Source organism: Schistocerca piceifrons, chromosome X, assembly GCF_021461385.2.
Source record: "Schistocerca piceifrons isolate TAMUIC-IGC-003096 chromosome X, iqSchPice1.1, whole genome shotgun sequence".
NCBI classification, from domain to species: domain Eukaryota; kingdom Metazoa; phylum Arthropoda; class Insecta; order Orthoptera; family Acrididae; genus Schistocerca; species Schistocerca piceifrons.
This window is the reverse complement of record NC_060149.1, coordinates 212,357,716-212,376,922: the sequence shown is the minus strand read 5'-3', so window position 1 is coordinate 212,376,922 and position 19,207 is coordinate 212,357,716. Positions and strand designations below refer to the sequence as shown.

General features: G+C 43.7%; 1 protein-coding gene across 1 annotated transcript in view; it reads left to right on the top strand.

The window, feature by feature from the left end:
- Positions 1-10,063: 10,063 nt before the first annotated feature.
- Positions 10,064-19,207, top strand: part of LOC124721899 (serine proteinase stubble) — a 230,786-nt gene continuing 221,642 nt past the window's right edge. The window contains exon 1 of the mRNA XM_047247053.1: positions 10,064-10,263. The gene's annotated coding sequence lies outside the window, so the exon portion shown is untranslated. The remainder of the gene's footprint in view (positions 10,264-19,207) is intronic.

Below are 19,207 nucleotides of genomic sequence, written 5' to 3'. Positions count from 1 at the left end.
TTGAGCCCTGGGTCGCTAGCTTCCTAGGCAGTTGCGTTAACCATTACACCAACCATACACATGACGGCCGGCCATTGTGGCCGAGCGGTTCTAGGCGCTTCAGTCTGGAAACGCGCGACCGCTACGGTCGCAGGTTCGAATCCTGCCTCGGGCATGCATTTGTGTAATGTCCTTAGGTTAGTTAGGTTTAAGTAGTTCTAAGTTCTAGGGGACTGATGACCTCAGATTTAAGTCCCATAGTGCTCAGAGCCATTTGAACAACTACGCTGGCTATCCCCGCACGCTTCTCGACCGACACACACTACCATCCAGCGCCACCTATACGCAGTCCCGATCCATGTCCTCCATGTTCACTGGTTTGAGATCCCCGCAGGAGGTCTGACTTGATTGCGCATCCGCAATGAAGAATGTGGATTAGTTGCCCATAGTGGCGAATCAGTTAAATGTATGCTCGGTATCACACCATTCATACATATAATTTTCAGCATTCTCACTACCTGAGCCATGATAGAACATAATGGCTTTTATCAGTAATACCAAATGACCATCAACTGACAACTGATGTCTCATATGGCCACTCAACTTCATAAATAAAGTCTTGTTTACACACACAATTTCACTAAAAATTAAATCATGGAATTCTGTGGGCATACATATTGCATTACTTGTAAAACCAGATGCTTTATCCACACTTTGATACCACTTATACTTATAGCTGTTACATAATCTTATGCTCTCGTAGGATAAACGTTAAGTGGTAGTGCAAGGGAGCACAAAGGTGAGCCATCTTTCTTAGGAAATACAGAACATGTTGTCCTGCCAAACTGAAATGCCGACTCTTTATTTACGCCTGACACATTCTTTATCACTGAAATAGTCTCTTCTTCTACGTAGTTCTTCTGAACAGTCTTTATCAAATCATTCAAATTAGTATTTCACTGTTTGTGGCGACAGCTTGGCGGCTGAAGAAGCGTGATTTTCTTCCTGGCCTGCAGGTTTACATCACACGCGGTGTTTCATTTTCTCTTGGTGCGGACAGAAGTATCATCAGATGGTCTGACTGGATTGACAGGGCCATGTACTGGCAACACTAGACAACAAACAGGTGCATTAAGTATTAGCATTAGAGGCCTGCACGTCAACTTTTTGATGCAAAGAAATGGTTACTACTTTCTGGAGCAGCAGTTACCAAAATGAAAAAAAAAAAAAACATATCTTCCAACAGAACAAAAAGCACAGAATACAGTATATGTAAAAAACAAGGGAATTCAAGGGGACTGATGACCTCAGATGTTAAGTCCCATAGTGCTCAGAGCCATTTGAGCCAGGGGAATTCATATGACGGAAAATTTTAAATGAATGATTTGTTGCCTAATCAGGACATCCACTCACTAGATTATCTCAAACGTAAATTTTGCTGAAAAAAAAATAAACAGTGCATGGACAGCTGCTCTGACACGAGCTGCCAACAGCAAAGGGAAACAAGTCTAACATCAAATTCTGTTAAATAAGTAGTTATCATACAGTGAAATATTAGAATCGCTAACACACCTGACATTCTGCACGAATGAAAAAATACTAGGCACGGCGTCGGCTGTGATACGAACGCTTGACGCCGAAGTTCGGTCAATGTCAAATTACAGAAACGCTCATAACATATTGTGCCATATTTTGTTTGTTACCCATCTTTTCGACACAGTGGCTTGATGTGGAAGCTTTTCCTTGCGCCGTCCTTCTAAACCTACAAATTATAAACATAAAAGTTTGAAGCTAGTGCCTGCAAACAACGAAACGAATTCTCTGTTGATCCGCTGTGGATGTGTGACAGCGGCTGGTGAGGTATTTAAGTATGGAATTCACCAACAGCCGCTCAGCTGAGATTTTATATTTTATTTTTACTACCAGTTTCGGCATTGCGTTATGCTATCTTCAGGCTCCATATGCATGTCTCAAAAATAAACGATATTGGCATACTGGGTCATATGTTCCTGGATGTCGTGAATTCTAAACCGTATTCCAAGTGCTTCCTTCAAATACTTGACTGCCAGCACATGAGATACGGTTTAGAATTCAAGACATACTGGAACTTATGGTCCAACACGCCAATATCGTTTATTTTTGACAGATGCATGTGGGGCCTGAAGGTGACATAATGGAATGCCGAGACTGGTTGTAAAAATAAAATAAAATAATGTTGGTAAACATTTTTGGAAACAGTGATCAATAGAGTATTATATTTTAACTAAAGTTCAGTTTTGATCACGACACTTATGTCTCAACAACATAGGTGACCGGTTTCGGTTATATTTATATAACCATCTTCAGACCCATGGCTTCCTTGGAGGATGGTAAGCGGTGTTCTCCTCAGCTGCTACGAAGTCAACTGATCAATGTGGACATACATATTGCATTACTTGTAAAACCAGATGCTTTATCCACATTTTGATGCCACTTATACTTATAGCTCTTACATAATCATATGCTCTTGTAGGATAAACGTCAAGTGGTAATGCAAGGGAGCACAAAGGTGAGCCATCTTTCTTAGGGAATACAGAACATGTTGTCCTGCCAAACTGAAATGACGACTCTTTATTTACGCCTGACACACTCTTTATCACTGAAATAGTCTCTTAATCTATGTAGTTCTTCTGCTACGAAGTCAACTGATCAGTTGACTTCGTAGCAGCTGAGGAGAGCACCGCTTACCATCCTCCAAGGAAGCCATGGGTCTGAAGATGGTTATATAAATATAACCGAAACCGGTCACCTATGTTATTGAGACAAAAGTGTCGTGATCAAGACTGAACTTTAGTTAAAATAAAATAACATCTCAGCTGCACAGCTGTTGGCGAATTTCATTGTTAAATACGAAATGAATTGGCCACGTTTAAACTAAAGGTATGAATTAAGCTAAAGCAGTTATCTGAAGAAAGTAACAGCCAACTTTCCGCTTCTGTTGGTGCATCCGTAGGCAACGCAATAAACTATTTTGTCACAAATTTATGTAATTATTTGGACGAATACCGCAGCAATATACAGTACTTACGCTATTCGCAGTATTTTTATCTCCGCAATACGGCGGAATGCTGGCCGGTGTGGCCGAGCGGTTCTAGGCGCTTCAGTCTGAGCACCTTTATCAAAGTCGGAAACGTGATGGTACGCATTTCTCCTCCTTACACGAGGCATCACAACAACGTTTCACCAGGGAACGCCGGTCAACTGTTGTTTGTGTATGAGAAATCGGTTGGAAACTTTCCTCATGTCAGCACGTTGTAGATGTCGCCACCGACGCCAACCTTGTGTGAATGCTCTGAAAAGCTAATCAATTGCATATCACAGCATCTTCTTCCTATCGGTTAAATTTCGCGTCTGTAGCACGTCATCTTCGTGGTGTAGCAATTTTAATGGCCAGTAGTGTATATCTTACTAACATACTAAAATATGGATCTTTCTGGCAGATGAAAACTGTGTACCGGACCTGTACTCGAACTCAGGATCTTCGCCTTTCGCGGACACATGCTCTACCAACTGAGCAGGAGAACTTCTGCAACGTTTGGAAGGTAAAAAATGAGGTACTGGCGGAAGTAAAGCTGTGCGGACGGGTCCTGAGTCGTGCTCAGGTAACTCTGTCGGTAGAACATTTCCGACGAAAGTAAAAGGTCTCGGGTTCGAGTCCAGATCTGGCACACAGTGTCATATCAGCGCACATTCCAATACAGAATGAAAGTTCATTTTGGAAACACAAAAATATGTGACACTAAACCTTGAATGCAGACTAGCCAGGCGAATCTACGTACTGAGTGCAGCCCTCTTCTTCTCCTCAAGTTCCTCGAACACACCTCAAAATTCTGTATCTCGTATCAAATCTAAAACCAATATCTTATTCTCTCCTGATTGCTTTCCAACCCGGGCCGCTGCAGCAGATACTGTACCTTACATAAATGTTGAGCACCCAGAAGACACGGTCAGGTGTCAATGTAACTTCGTACGCGCACTCACTGTCAGTGCGTATGTGAATGAGTTGCAGTTATCTATGACAGGTAGAATGACGATCAGAGTGCATGAAGGCCGTGAGTAGCGTCTCGTGTTGAGTGATCTCTGTGAAGGAAAAAATGGTTCAAATGGCTCTGAGCACTATGCGACTTAACTTCTGAGGTCATCAGTCGCCTAGAACTTAAAACTAATTAAACCTAACTAACCTAAGGACATCACACACATCCATGCTCGAGGCAGGATTCGAACCTGCGACCGTAGTGGTCGCTCGGCTCCAGACTGTAGCGCCTAGAACCGCACGGCCACTCCGGCCGGCCACTGTGAAGGACACGGAAATGCTGCACACTCATATGAGACAGCGTTATCAGAACCTAACAGAGTTTGGAAGTGGTCTAATTATATGTCTCCACTATGTCAGATGGCCGAATCATGAATATTCAGATTTTTGGGGCATTCAGATGTTACAGTGGCCCTACGCTGCACAAAGCGGTACTGTTGATGGTAGGCATACTCGTCGTCAAGGTTACGTTCGACCACGCCTGACCACTAAAAGGGAGGATTGCCGTGTTGTGCACCCATCATATAGTAAATTCTTCACATATGCCCTGCCATCCTAAAACAAGTAATAGACTCACTGCAAAATTCCGTGACATCCCGCACCAATGATCGGAGATTAGCAGCAGTCGGACCAGGGAATCACCATCCCATGGGTATGCTACCGTCTAACAACACGAAAGAAACGGCCACGTTTGCAGTGGTGCCACGACCGCACAGCACGGATTGCTGATGAATGGCGTCTCGTTATATTCGGAGATGAATCACGGCTCTGCTCTACCCTGGATGACCATCGTCGGCGAGTAGAGCGGCGATCTGGGAGTTCCCTTCTTCCAATGCTTTGGAGAGTCAAAGCGGTGTAGCCCCTGGCATCACGGTCTGGGCAGCCATCTGGTATGACTTAAGGTCACGGTTGGTAGTGACTGAGGGAGCTTAAACGGCACAACGGTACTTCACGGGCATCCTCCCATTCGACAATATCGTGTGGCCATTTGTCAACAGGACAATGGTTATCCACATATCAGTGTGTCTACCAACTGTCTGCGTGATATTGAGCCACTCCCGTGGACAGCAAGATCCCCAGATCTATCCCCAGTACAACATATGTGGGACCACCTAGGACGGTAGCTCCGTCCCACTGTCAGGATGAAGGATATCAAGGACCAGCTACAACAGTTATGGGCCCGTTTGCCTCATGAGAGAATACAACGACTTTATGAGACCCTTACCTTGAAGTTTAATTTCGTTTCCTCTTCCCTTCTGCGTGCTTCGTTTTTTTGTCAGACAGCGTATATCAATATACGGCTATATCGCTCTCCCACTACTACTGCGTATCATATGTTGAAGGGATCTTTATCGGGACCCATTTTTCCCGCTCAGAACTTCCTGATGACGTCTACCAATGGTATGGTTTTTTACAACATATGTAAATGACCTAGTAGATAGTGTCGGAAGTTCCATGCGGCTTTTTGTGGATGATGCTGTGGTATGCAGAGAAGTTGCAGCATTAGAAAATTGCAGCGAAATGCAGGAAGATATGCAGCGGATAGGCACTTGGTGCAGGGAGTGGTAACTGACCCTTAACATAGACAAATGTAATGTATTGTGAATACATAGAAAGAAGGATCCTTTATTGTATGATTATATGATAGCGGAACAAACACTGGAAGCAGTTACTTCTGTAAAATATCTGGGAGTATGCGTACGGAACGATTTGAAGTGGAATGATCATATAAAATTAATTGTTGGTAATGCGCGTACCAGGTTGAGATTCATTGGGAGAGTCCTTAGAAAATGTAGTTCATCAACAAAGGAGGTGGCTTACAAAACACTCGTTCCACCTATACTTGAGTATTGCTCATCAGTGTGGGATCCGTACCAGGTCAGATTGACGGAGGAGATAGAGAAGATCCAAAGAAAATTGGCGCGTTTCGTCACAGGGTTATTTGAAGTGGAATGATCACATAAAATTAATTGTTGGTAATGCGCGTACCAGGTTGAGATTCATTGGGAGAGTCCTTAGAAAATGTAGTTCATCAACAAAGGAGGTGGCTTACAAAACACTCGTTCAACCTATACTTGAGTATTGCTCATCAGTGTGGGATCCGTACCAGGTCAGATTGACGGAGGAGATAGAGAAGATCCAAAGAAAAGCGGCGCGTTTCGTCACAGGGTTATTTGGTAAGCGTGATAGCGTTACGGAGATGTTTAGCAAACTCACGTGGCATACTCTGCAAGAGAGGCGCTCTGCATCGCGGTGTAGCTTGCTGTCCAGGTTTCGAAAGGGTGCGTTTCTGGATGAGGTATCAAATATATTGCTTCCCCCTACTTATACCTCCCGAGGAGATCACGAACGTAAAATTAGAGAGATTCGAGCGCGCACGGAGGCTTTCCGGCAGTCGTTCTTCCCGTGAACCATACGCGACTGGAACAGGAAAGGGAGGTAATGACAGTGGCACGTAAAGTGCCATCCGCCACACACCGCTTGGTGGCTTGCGGAGTATAAATGTAGATGTAGATGTAGATATCAGCTTTAGTCTCAACCTCTTATCATGTCCACAGTTCCAGGCTCCAATAAGGAAACACATGCCACATTACCAACCCCCAACCTTCGTACATTGCTATCTATCTCTTACTGCTACTTTCTCCTGCTCACAAGGATTCCGATCCCCATGAACCGTCCCCTCCTCCCTCAGCTAGTATGTATATCGTCCCCAGTCTCTCCAGCTTCCCTCCTACCTTTGACGTCTTTAGCTTGGGTTGTCCATAACATACGACAACCTTGATCTCTAACCCCCCAGCAAAGGAATCGTTATCTACATCGCAAAACCAGTAGTATAAATAATAATGTTTTCATTAGAAATTTGTTCGCCGTTGTATTTTAAACTCATCAGTTTATTGATATTATTTCACATGAGCTATTTTTTTTATTTTAAATCGTGTTGGGTTGAAGTACAGCAATACGCTGTTACTGAGGCCGCACTGCTATGAAATTCGTGACAATGCTATGAATTCATAGACAAAGAAAGAAAACTACCAATAACATAACTTAAAAGGATTATTCATGTCTATAATGTGCGAGGATCTGCTGAAAGGTAATGCCTCCGAATTTTTTATGTGAAAACTCTTAAAATTTTAAAATGAAACAAACGTTATTAATAATCATCTTTATCTTCAGGTCTAACTATTTGTAGCTCTCAGTCGCTAAAGGGATCTGAATTGTAGCGTGAAACATGGCGGTGTCTCACGTAACTATGTCGGTGCACGAGAAGCAGCATGTTGTTATCGAGTTCCGAATTTGAAGAGTTCATCCACACATGGAACACCGTCTCCTTCAGCTGACAATGCCAGACCACACACGAGCGCTGACCCACTTGCAGCAACCCGACGCCTTGGGGTTCAGTTTCATCTACCATCTTCCATAGCAGTCCCGACATGGTGCCATCAGATTTTCCAAAAGTTAAACAATACCTTTGAGGATTTCAGCTTGATACTGACGACGCGATGGAAGCAGAGGTGAGGTTGTCGCTCTGTCAGAAAAATCAAAGCATCAACAAACTGTTCGTCGCCAGAATGACTTCGTTGAGAAATAAATATGCTATGAAGAACAAAGATGTAGGATGTTAACAACGTTTGTTTTATTTAAAAAGATTTAAAAGTTTTCACATTAAAAATTCGGAGGAATTACTTTTCAGCACACCCTCTTACAGCTGACTATGATTTTAATAGTAAGTTACAGCACGACGAACAGTTCACCACAGTTCTTTAAGAGGACAAACAGGGCATCAGCATGATTCCGTACAGAAATGAATGTAATAAAGAAGACGAATCTTACAGCCTGATTGTGTTGGAAGCAATCGAGGTTTTCGTCGATAGTGAATGACTGAAACACCATTGTATCTCAGAATGTAGCAGTTCAGATCTTGAATTGAGACTGGAGAGTGAGAGTTTAGTCTGCTGATTAGGAGCCATAAGCTCCCGCAAAGAACGCAAAATTGTTTCTGCTATTTTTTTTAAAAAGGAACCATCCCTTAATCGCGTAACGTGTTTCAGTGCACCTAAACTAAAGAATCTGTATAAATTTGGAATGCGATTTCTACTGAAAGTTGATTGTCATTAGAAGATATCGTATGAAGAGACAAAAATTCAAATGGCTCTGAGCACTATGGGACTTAACTGCTGAGGTCATCAGTCCCCTAGAACTGAGAACTACTTAAACCTAAGTAACCCAAGGACATCACACACATCCATGCCCGAGACAAGATTCGAACCTGCGACCGTAGCGTTCGCGCGGTTCCAGACTGTAGCGCCTAGAACCGCTCGGCCATTCCAGCCGGCGTATGAAGAGACAGAATTGAGTTATCAGAGCAGGGGTTTGACGACACCTGACATGTCAGGTCGGTTTGACGTATGATCGAGTTCTGAGTGTTGCAGTGGTAGAGAAATTGCAAGAGGATGTAGGGATACCACAAAATTAGAGACATTATGGCCCCTTCCTCGAATTTATTTGTTCGCCTTACAGTATGTAAGACGCTTTAGGAATGGTATGCTCGTCCTTGAGCCAGGTTGGGGTTGAATGGTTTGGGGAAGGAGACCAGACAGCGAGGTCATCGATCTCATCGGATTAGGGAAGGATGGGGAAGGAAGTCGGCCGTGCCTTCTCAGAGGAACCATGCCGGCATTTGCCTGGAATGATTTAGGGAAATCACGGAAAACCTAAATCAGGATGGCCGGTCGCGGGATTGAACCGTCGTCCTCCTGAATGCGAGTCAGTGTCTAACCACTGCGCCACCTCGCTCGGTCCCTTGAGCCAGGAGAAGCATTCCATGAAGAGGCGAGTGGTGGAGCCTGTAACCGGAGGTTTTTTTTTTATACTTTCAGCGTCATATAATTTCATCTTGCTAGATAACGGCAAAGGCGAATAGTTTTCATAGAGTAACTTCAATTAGAAGATTTATGACGAGAAAACAGATGGAGCCTAGGTAAGAAACGTAGCACTCAGCTATAAACTCTTCGCAAACGTGATCTAAAAGTTGCTTGGATCTCTTGAAGACCAATTTAATATCGATGTTTGTAATTATTTGTTATCCGTTTATGTTTATTTTGCGCATTAATTTACGCATACATTGCAGATGCAGAGCTCCGAGCGGGCTTAGTTCGGTGATGGAGATCATTCACGACACACGACACGACACTGACATCAGAAAATCATTGGTTCTTGGTTTTCTCGTAGTATAACCATTCTTGATAACCTGCCTGCTTAATTTCGCGTATTCGGCAGTATTTCATCCTCTCGTTTTGGTTGGGTTGGGTTGTTTGGGGGAAGAGACCAAACAGCGAGGCCATCGGTCTCATCGGATTAGGGAAGGATGTGGAAGGAAGTCGGCCGTGCCCTTTCAAAGGAACCAGCCCAGCATTTGCCTGGAGCGATTTAGGGAAATCACGGAAAACCTAAATCAAGATGGCAGGAAGCGGGATTGAACCGTCGTCCTCCCGAATGCGAGTCCAGTGTCTCGTTTTGGTGATGTGCTCATGTTATCATTAAGTTTTGAAACTTAAAAATCTCCTGGTTCATGTTGCTTACTGCACACGCAGCAGGTCCGACCAACGTTTGGGCGGTCGCCAATGCACCTGATTGCCTAGGAGATGGAGATCCGTCGTCGTGAGGGTGTAATAAAAAAAAAAAAAAAAAAAGAAAAGAAAAAAAAACGGCAATGTCATTCTGCTGCAAGAACGGACTGGAAGAACATCCCAGGCCCACAGCTCAAGTGGTTTTGTCTCTGTGTATCCACAATGGTTTGCTGTGCGTAATCCAAGCATCTGTTGTTTACCCTGCCATTTGAGACCAAAATGCCTAGGGCGAGAACAGAGCAGATGGGACACCCTTTGCTGTCGAGTTACAGTAACGGAACGGAAGCTGGCCCGCTAGGCGGTGACGTCATTGCGCATGCGCGGCGCTGCGCGGCGCAGCGGCGGCGTCCTTCGAAGGTTGAGGCACAGTTAGGAACCGCCCCCACCCACAAGCACAGCGGCCAGCGGGCCTCTGGACGGAGCGTCGGCCGCCTTCCAGTGCCTCTGCAGCCGCGCCGCCGTCACCTGGAGTCCTAACCCAACATGCGCTGCTGTGTGCTCAGCTTCATCGCCAGGTAGCGGCTCCGTGTCCGCTTTAGGAATGGTGTGCCCGTCCTTGAACCAGGGAAAGCATCCCACGAAAAGGCGAGTACTGGTGCCTGCAACCGGACAGTCTTCACACAGCTGCAGCTACATATGTAGACAGTCTCAGAAGCGGTTTCCTACTTACAATAAGCTATTGTGGCTTTGTCTTCAACTGCAAAACCTGGTTCTTAAAAACAAAAATAAAACATTCCTAACCTCTTTTAGTTGGGTAGTCTGTAGATTCTTCTACTGTGGTATTCTTCAGTGGGCTTTATTTTCTGTTTCCCTCTTCATTCCAATTTAACATAATTATACAATCAGCATCTAAAGATACCTACTAAAGAAACTATTACCGCCGTCTTCATCTGAGTTTCCACCCTGCAACCATATCTTCCAGTGTAGTTCCTAGAAACCTGTCATGTTACAGGATCTGGTTGGTAAATGTGGTTTCCTTGCTCCCTATAATGTTTCACAAAGTGTTGTTGTCTCTTGTCTAATAGAACGAATCTTACTGCATATTTTACCGTGTCCGTAAAGCTAAACCTCAGCATTCTTCTATGGAAGAAATGTTCAGACAATATTTACCATTCTTTTTCTTCCTTCCATAGTAATGAAACACAGTTCTCCGAAAATATCTTTTTAACAGTAATTTTTTCCTGGTCAAGTCCTGATAGTGAAAAGGAACATCACCTCTTGAATTCTTTTTTTTATTTGGTAGTCCTACTCCTTCTGATCTTTATTTGGTGTCTTTTGTGGTTCTGCTTTTTAAGTAAAGCAATTCCTTCACATTCTCACTCTTTCGTTTTCCGTTGTTATTTTCTTTTTATGTGTCATGCATATGATGGACGGTTAATTTGCTGTTTACGTAAGGATCAGGACACCAATGGCTGTTCAGTGTATTAATTCCCTTCTCTTCACAGAATGTAAGGGACAAAGTTAAAATGGGGACCATCGGTTACAATGTCGATGGCTCTTGATACTTGCTTTTGTCTGTTCGAAAGACTTGCAGCAAAAGTTTCCCAGAATTTGTACATGTATTTTACTTTCTGTTGGAGCGCTTGATGCTTTTACTGAAGAGGGCACTTAGAAGCATTGGGATTCAATGTATCAAATGAGGAACTTCTGGGCCTATGATGAATTACATTAAATGTAAAACTTGACAGCAGGTCACATTATCTACTAAATTGGAACAAGCTTATGTGATGTGCTGTGAGTGACGGTGTTAGAAAGTTCAAAGACAAAAGATCCGTTCCTCTACGTTTACGCTCATTTTGAGTTCCAGAACATCAGATACCCGTAACTGAACTCCGAAGCTGATGTGCAGGTAGTCAAAACGGCGTCAATTCCATTTGCCTGCATCACGAAACTGGGTGACACCATTGGCTTCAACAGAAATTTATCCAGGGGCTGGCAAGACTCTAAATTTTAATTCTTGATATAAATAAATTGGTTAGTTTCTAGAGATGTCATACCACGAGAACTAAATTTTATGGGTGACACAAAAAACTTATTACATCGCAGAGAACTAATGGTCACCCAATCACTTTTAGAAGTGTATGAGAACTCTAAAATAAATAAAAACTCTGTACTCCAGACTACACGGAAGCAGCTACTTTACCTTCAGTGCTTCTTTGGTATCACATCAGGTACTGCGACCAGAATGACTTGATTATAGCACGACTTATTTTCCACAATTGCGTCGCTCTTGCTGTCCGCCCCCGGTAGCTGAGCGGTCAGCGCGACAGAATGTTAATCCTAAGAGCCAGGGCTCGATTCCCAGGTGGGTCAGAGATCTTTCTCCGCTCCGGGACTGGGTGTTGTGTTGTCCTAATCACCATCATTTCATCCCCCTCGACGCGCAAGTCGCCGAAGTGGCGTCAAATCAAAAGACTTGCACCTGGCGAACGGTCTACCCGACGGGAGGCCCTAGTCGCACGACTTTTACATTTGTCTATTACTGTCGCTGCAAACGCAAGATTCGTTTGGGCCTTCTAGCAACCGGTGAGCTACAGATTTCAGCGAGTCTCACGGTACAGTGAAGCATGTCAATTTTGTTTCCTTTTCTGAAACAGAAACCATCCTCGGCGCGCTTCGTTTTGATAGAATCGTTTCTGATCTCTTGATGTCAGAACAATACAAAATTATCATTTTCTCTAGTGTCGCTTAGTTAATCTGCGCAGCGTACTCGCTTCTTTTAAAATTGATGCACCTGTCACTTATACTCCCTTGCTGACACGAACCCTGTTGTTTCTCCGTGGAGGTGTCTGTAATGTATCTAGGTACATACTGCTAGAAGTCCTGTCTTGATCCAAATACACAAAACGGTTCGTGCGACTAAAAGAAAATTCTGATCTGAAAGAACTTCAAAATTGTGTCATTTATTGTACGGAAGATCAATAGTTAAAAAGAAAAAAGAAAAATCACAGATGTTTTCGACACTGTTAAATGACGTAAATAAACTTATTAATCTGATTGCTAGGTTACACAGGATTCTGCTTCGTTTTCTGCATGAAAAAAATCATCGTTGCTATTGTTTACTGACGGTATTATTATTTTCTGGAAGCGACAAACGTCTTTGCAGTGTAAAAATCAATCCCCGTAAGAACTAATATGGCTGTAGCGGCAGGCAGAAAATAGTTTGCCTATTACGCAATATCTGCAACGTTCCTCTTCAAGATTTGTCTGCGTTGGACATTTTCGCGTTCTAGGAGTTCCACTGTTCCATCGGATTAGGGAAGCACGAGGAAGGAAGTCGGCCGTGCCCTTTCAAAGGAACCATCCCGGCATTTGCCTGGAGCGATTTAGGGAAATCATGGAAAACCTAAATCAGGATGGCCGGACGCGGGATTGAACCGTAGTCCTCCCGAATGCGAGTCCATTGTACTGTCAAGGAGATAACTATTCAGTTCAGCAGAAAACTAACGGTACAGACGTTACACCTTCGCTGGCATGCCATATTCAAAAAGCTTAAGCGTAAGACGTATGCAGATGTAGAGCACAGAGAGGTTTCTGTCAGTGGTTCGTGCATGCACGTTAATTGATGGCAGTGTTACAAATAACACACTGGGTTCTGTTGTGTTCGTTGATATGTGGATATTTCAAATCAAATTGGAAGAGGTGACACAGCTGCTTTACTCAACGGGATATCGAGTGGATCGATATATCGCGAAACGTTACGTATATATAATTGCTTTATAGACAGGGTAAGCGACACTGAACGTCGGATCCAGCCTCAAACTTACGTACAATGAAATGCCTGAAAAAGAGTTTTACCGGCGGGTGACTGGTACTTTGTGGGTGTAAGAGGCGAATTGTAACTGTCTCACAAATGTTTTAGGCGCCTCTGTTCCGTAGCAGTCAAGAAGACTTCCGTTGTACGCCGACGTGGGAAATTTAGCAGACATTTTTCACAGCAATATTTCCTGCAAGTCTGACACTAAATAGCTCAGTGTTTATCGTACACTGCATGGTAGAAATGGAGGTCATTATTTCACCCCAGTTCCCACCGTTCATGCACGGAGTTAACATTCCTTTACACAACAGATTTATAAGCTACTTGTTCCATTTTTTCTTTGTCGCTGACTTGATGGTTTCACATTTAGTCCACGTTGTACATGATCTCTCAAATATTATATGTAACAAAGTGTAGGAACGGCGAAACACGTGTATGGATACTCATTTGCAAAGCATAATAATTTCTGATATTTTCAAATCCGTGACATAATTCCATTGCGCGGGTCTACGGCGAAAACGAAAACGGATCTAGTTTGGTGAAAAGAGAATGAGAAGCCATCTAAGAATCAAAGCTACAGCGACTGGTGTAGCAACATATCCATCACAGATCAGATCAGGTCGTCCAAAACAGAGCTAAATTACCTCCATCCTCTGGAAGCAACGATCCAAGCGAACAGGGTCCATTAACAGCGATTTCATTGAAGCGTGAGCTTGTGATATGTTTGTTTACCATTCTCAACTCTGAACCCACTCTTAGAAAAAGAAAATAGCCACGAGATTCTTCTAAATGGCCTTACAAGAGAGCGACACGACGCTATAAAGAAAATATCATGTCAGGAATAGTAAAAAATTTCTCAGAGTTAAAAATAGCGTCTTAATGTCATCCCATCTTTTAGAGTGACGCTTTTCGGCATCTACTGATATTCACGCCCTTTAAATATTCAAAGAGGCCATGGAGGGAGACATTTGAGATACTGTCTCGTTAATGTGATTGAGGTCGCGTTCTCGATCCTGAGCACGGGGTCCCGGGTTCGATTCCCGGCGGGGTTAGGGATTTTCACCTGCCTCGAGATGACTGGCTTTTTTTTGTGTTGTCCTCATCATTTCATCATCATTCATGGAAGTGGCGAGACTGGACTGAGCAAAGGTTGGGAATTTGTATGGACGCTGATAACCGCGGAGTTGAGCGCCCCACAAACCATACATCATCATCATCATCGTTAACGTGGGATCCGAAAGACGCTCACGAAATTAGAAATGAAACACTATCCTCACGTCCACGCGTATATGACACTAGTGTTGTCCCTTTAGAACTAGAAAGTAAAATATCAGCTCTGCGGCATCTGCCTTCCAGCTTCGTTACTCCACTTCCACACGCAGTGCGTGGATCTATTTTTTGAGACATAAACACAGCATTATTAAAGATGTCTCATTACGTAGAATCTTAAGATTTTCTCCCTAAATCACAAACTTCTCGAATACTGTGGTTCAGTATTCACGACGGCAGCCGAAATTCATTAACAGGTAGTCGCCGAGCTTACTGTCACCATCCGACGGGCAGGTTACAATACAATGAGATGACAAAAGCCGCCCGGAGTGGCCGTGCGGTTTTAGGCGCTCCAGTCTGGAGCCGGGCGACCGCTACGGTCGCCGGTTCGAATCCTACCTCGGGCATGGATGTGTGTGATGTCCTTAGGTTGGTTAGGTTTAATTAGTTCTAAGTTCTAGGCAACTGCTGACCTCAGAAGTTAAGTCGCATAGTGCTCAAAGCCATTTGAACCATTAGATGACAAAAGTCAAGGGATAACGAAATGCACATGCATAGATGTCGGTAGTATCCCGTACACAAGGTATAAAAGGGCACTGCATTGGCGGAGCTGTTACGTGTTCTCTGGAGATTCATGTGCAACGGTTTCCGATGTGAATATGGCCGCACGGCGGGAGTTAACAGACTTTGAAAGCGGAATGGTAGTTGCAGCTAGACGCATGTGACATTACATTTGGTAAATCGTTATGGAATTCAGTATTCCGAGATCCACAGTCTCAAGAGTGTGCCGAGAACACCAAATTTCTGTCATTACCTCTCACCACGGGCAACGCAGTGGCCGACGGCCTTCACTTAACGACCGAGAACAGCGACTTTCACGTAGACTTGCCAGTGTTAATAGACAAGTAACACTGCTTGAAATGACCGCAGAAATCAATATAGGAAGTACGACGAACGTATCCGTTAGGGCAGAGCGGCGAAGTGCGGCGTTAATAGGGTATGACAGCAGAAGACCGACGCGAGTGCCTTTGCTAACAGCCAGACGTTGCCTGCAGCGCCTCTCCTGGGCTCGTGGCTGTATCGGTTGGACCCAAGACGGCTGGAAAATTGTGGTTTGGTCAGATGAGTCCTGATTTCAGTCGGTAAGAGCTGATGGCAGTGTCGAGTGAGGAGCAGACCCCACGAAAGCCATAGGTCCAAGCTGTCAACAAGGAACTGCGCGAGCCGCTGGTTTCCCCATAATGGTGTTCAAAAAATGATTTAAATGGCTCTGAGCACTACGGGACTTACCTGCTGTGGTCATCAGTCCCCTAGAACTTAGAACTACTTAAACCAACTAACCTAAGGACATCACACACATCCATACCCGAGGCAGGATTCGAACCTGCGACCGTAGCGGTCGCGCGGTTCCAGACTCTAGCGCCTAGAACCGCTCGGCCACTCCGGCCGGCCATAATGGTGTGGGCTTTGTTTACGTGCAGTGGGCTGCACCTTCTGGTCCAACTGAAACGATCGTTGACGAAATCGTTATGTTTGGCTACTGGAGACCGTCTGCAGCCATTCATTGACTTCATGGCCCCCCCCCCCCCCCTAAAAAAAAGGATGGATTTTTTATGGATAACAGTGCGCCATGTCACCAGTCCACATTGTTCGTGATTGGTTTGAAGAACATTCTGGACAATTTGAGAGAATGATTTGGCCACCCAGATCGCCTGACATGAATCCCATCGAACATTTGTGGGACGTAATCGGGAGGTCAGTTCGTGCACAACGTCCTGCACCGGCAACACTGTTGCAATTATGAAGAGGCATCGCCGCTCAGTATTTCTGCAGGGTAATTCAAATGACTTGTCGAGTCCATGCCACACTGCGTTTCTGCCGTACACGAGGCGAAAGGAGGTCAGACACGATATTAGATGATATCCCATGACTTTTATCATTACAGTGTAAATAGAGTCACATGCCCTCAGTCCCCGAGACGTGGTGGACAAGTCTGGAATTTAACTCAATGTAGTGACAAAAAAATCTGCTGATTAGAAATTTTATGCTACTCGGAAGAAATATTAGAGTTTAAGGCCCCGTAAACAAAGAGGTCATTAGAGACGGAGCACGAGCTCGGATTGCTAACTATGGGGAAGGAAATCGGCCGTACCCTTTCGGCGAAACAATCGCGGGATTTGCGTGGAGCCATTTAGTGAACTCATAGAAAACATACACTAACCAGCCAAAACATTATGAACACTGCCCACAGAGACGTTGGATGCCGACTGATGGCGCTATTGCACGTGGAGCGGTAGAAAAGTATGTGAGCAGAGCAGACACGAACGGGGGATCACTCAAGCGAAGATATCGGCTGCAGATAGGTAAATCCATTGAGATAAGCGACTTTGACAAAGGGCAGATTATTATTATGAGTATCTCGAAAACCGCGAAGCTGGTCGAATGTTCATGTGCTACTATCGTGAACATCTACGGATAGCGTATATCACTTCTTCCTCTAACAGAAAGCTAAATTAATGTTGTGTCACTAGGAACACAAAATATGCTACACTGGGTACATACGAACAGTGATGGTCGGAGTACAGTCAGTCAGATCTGCAGAACGCGTGATAAGACGTTGACAAAAGCTTATTTCTGGTGAGGGCGAGAATCTGAATGAAATACACAGGATAAAAGTGTTGACGAACTTTCAGGGATTGTCCTGATATTTCTCGAGATTTGTGACACAAGAAATCTACGGATTCTGATGTCTTACGGCAGAGTAACTCGTTGATATGTCATGCATGCGCTGTACGCCATGAACTATGGTATACATATTTTAGTACTTTATAAAGGAAAATTGGTGAGATACTTGTGTACTTCTGACATAGGAGAACTGGATGAAAACTTCTCGGTTTTAAACAGAATTGGCGCTAATCTTTGATCTTTCGTATTGGGGCATATTTCGAAAATAGCTTCAGTCATGTGACACTGTGACCACTAGAATAATATTTGTCCACGCCTTTCTATAGAACTAGAACTTTCTGCATTCAGATAGTTATATCTTCCTAAATTTGTTTATTTTAAACTCTACATCACCGACGGACACTCATACAAATTTGGTGAATATTAATTTTGAATTTGTTCTTTAATTTTAAACAGTTAGTGATTGGGAAGCTTAATTCTAAATGGGCATACTTCTCTGGAAGACGATCCACGTGCAGGACGTTCCAAAACAGAAACCAGAAATGAAAACATCGGTAAAATCCGCAATATGTTTTGGTACTGTGGATTATTCATAGGCCAATGACTCCACGCCAGAAACGAAACGGCAGTCCAGCCAGTGAATTGTAGCCTGCATTACAAAAAGAGAAATCTTTTACATCTGGAGTAATGGCAATGGTATTTATGATGAAAATAATTCTCCCTATTTATTACCTGGTAAAGTGTGAAACTATAACTACCGAGCACTACACAAGACATACAGATGATATAGATGAAGAAGAGTGTGAGAAAGAACATCTGACTGGAAAAGAAAAAAAATTAAATTCCAACATCGACTGGAGACCATGGTTGATAAACCGAGAAATCGTCCTTTTATCAAGAATGCTTTAGCCCATGTGGAACATCTAAGTCTACATTTAGATGTTTATTGTAAAAAAACTGTTCCGTTTGATGGTGATGAATTCACACCACTGAATACAAAAACTGATCGTAATTTGTATACACGTTGTTCAGTTCACCAGGCTCGGGTTTCTTCGGAGTAGTGTTATCGTAGGGACTCTCTTTGTTTCATTTTTCATTCTCTATTGAACCTAACAGAAGTGTTCGTTTCAACCAAATAATATCTGTTAATGTTAATGCAAGCAAACCATGGCAAATATTTAAAGTAGAAGATATTTACGTTAATCTAACTCCATGAAAACTTTGAAACACGGCGTTTCGGTTTGACATTGTGCCCTGAGGAAAATGTTAGGAGCTGTGAAGACGATATCTGGATATGATTGGAAGTGGGTCGCACAAGAACAAGATTTGTCTGACGAAAGGCGTTGTGAACCGTCCCTTGTTGTAGCAGACATTTGGGAAAGTATCATTAAAATACCATATCTACGTGCGTTACATATGTTTAAACTTCCCGCATTTCGGTAAATGTGACAATATACCACTTGAATAGCCTAGTGAGAGAGCAGTCATCGTAGAGCACCACTGTGACTTACACAGTCGAGTATTTATCGAGGTCGTCTCATCGTCTCCACTGAGTCTTTTACTTACTGCACGAGAAAGCATTATACGCATATTACGTGTGCAACTAGTCCAATGACAATCGCTGTGCAGACCGCTGATGTTGGTTGACACAAAAGCTACGACACTGCCGAGGAAGGATGGAGCGCAGGTATATGCTGGAAAAACGAAGTATTTGTCTGGTGATGAAGCAGCGCAAGTATATGCTGGAAAAACGAAGTATTTGTCTGGTGATGAAGCAGCACTTTCTCATCTTGTGTTTCGGAGGAAAACAGATGAAAC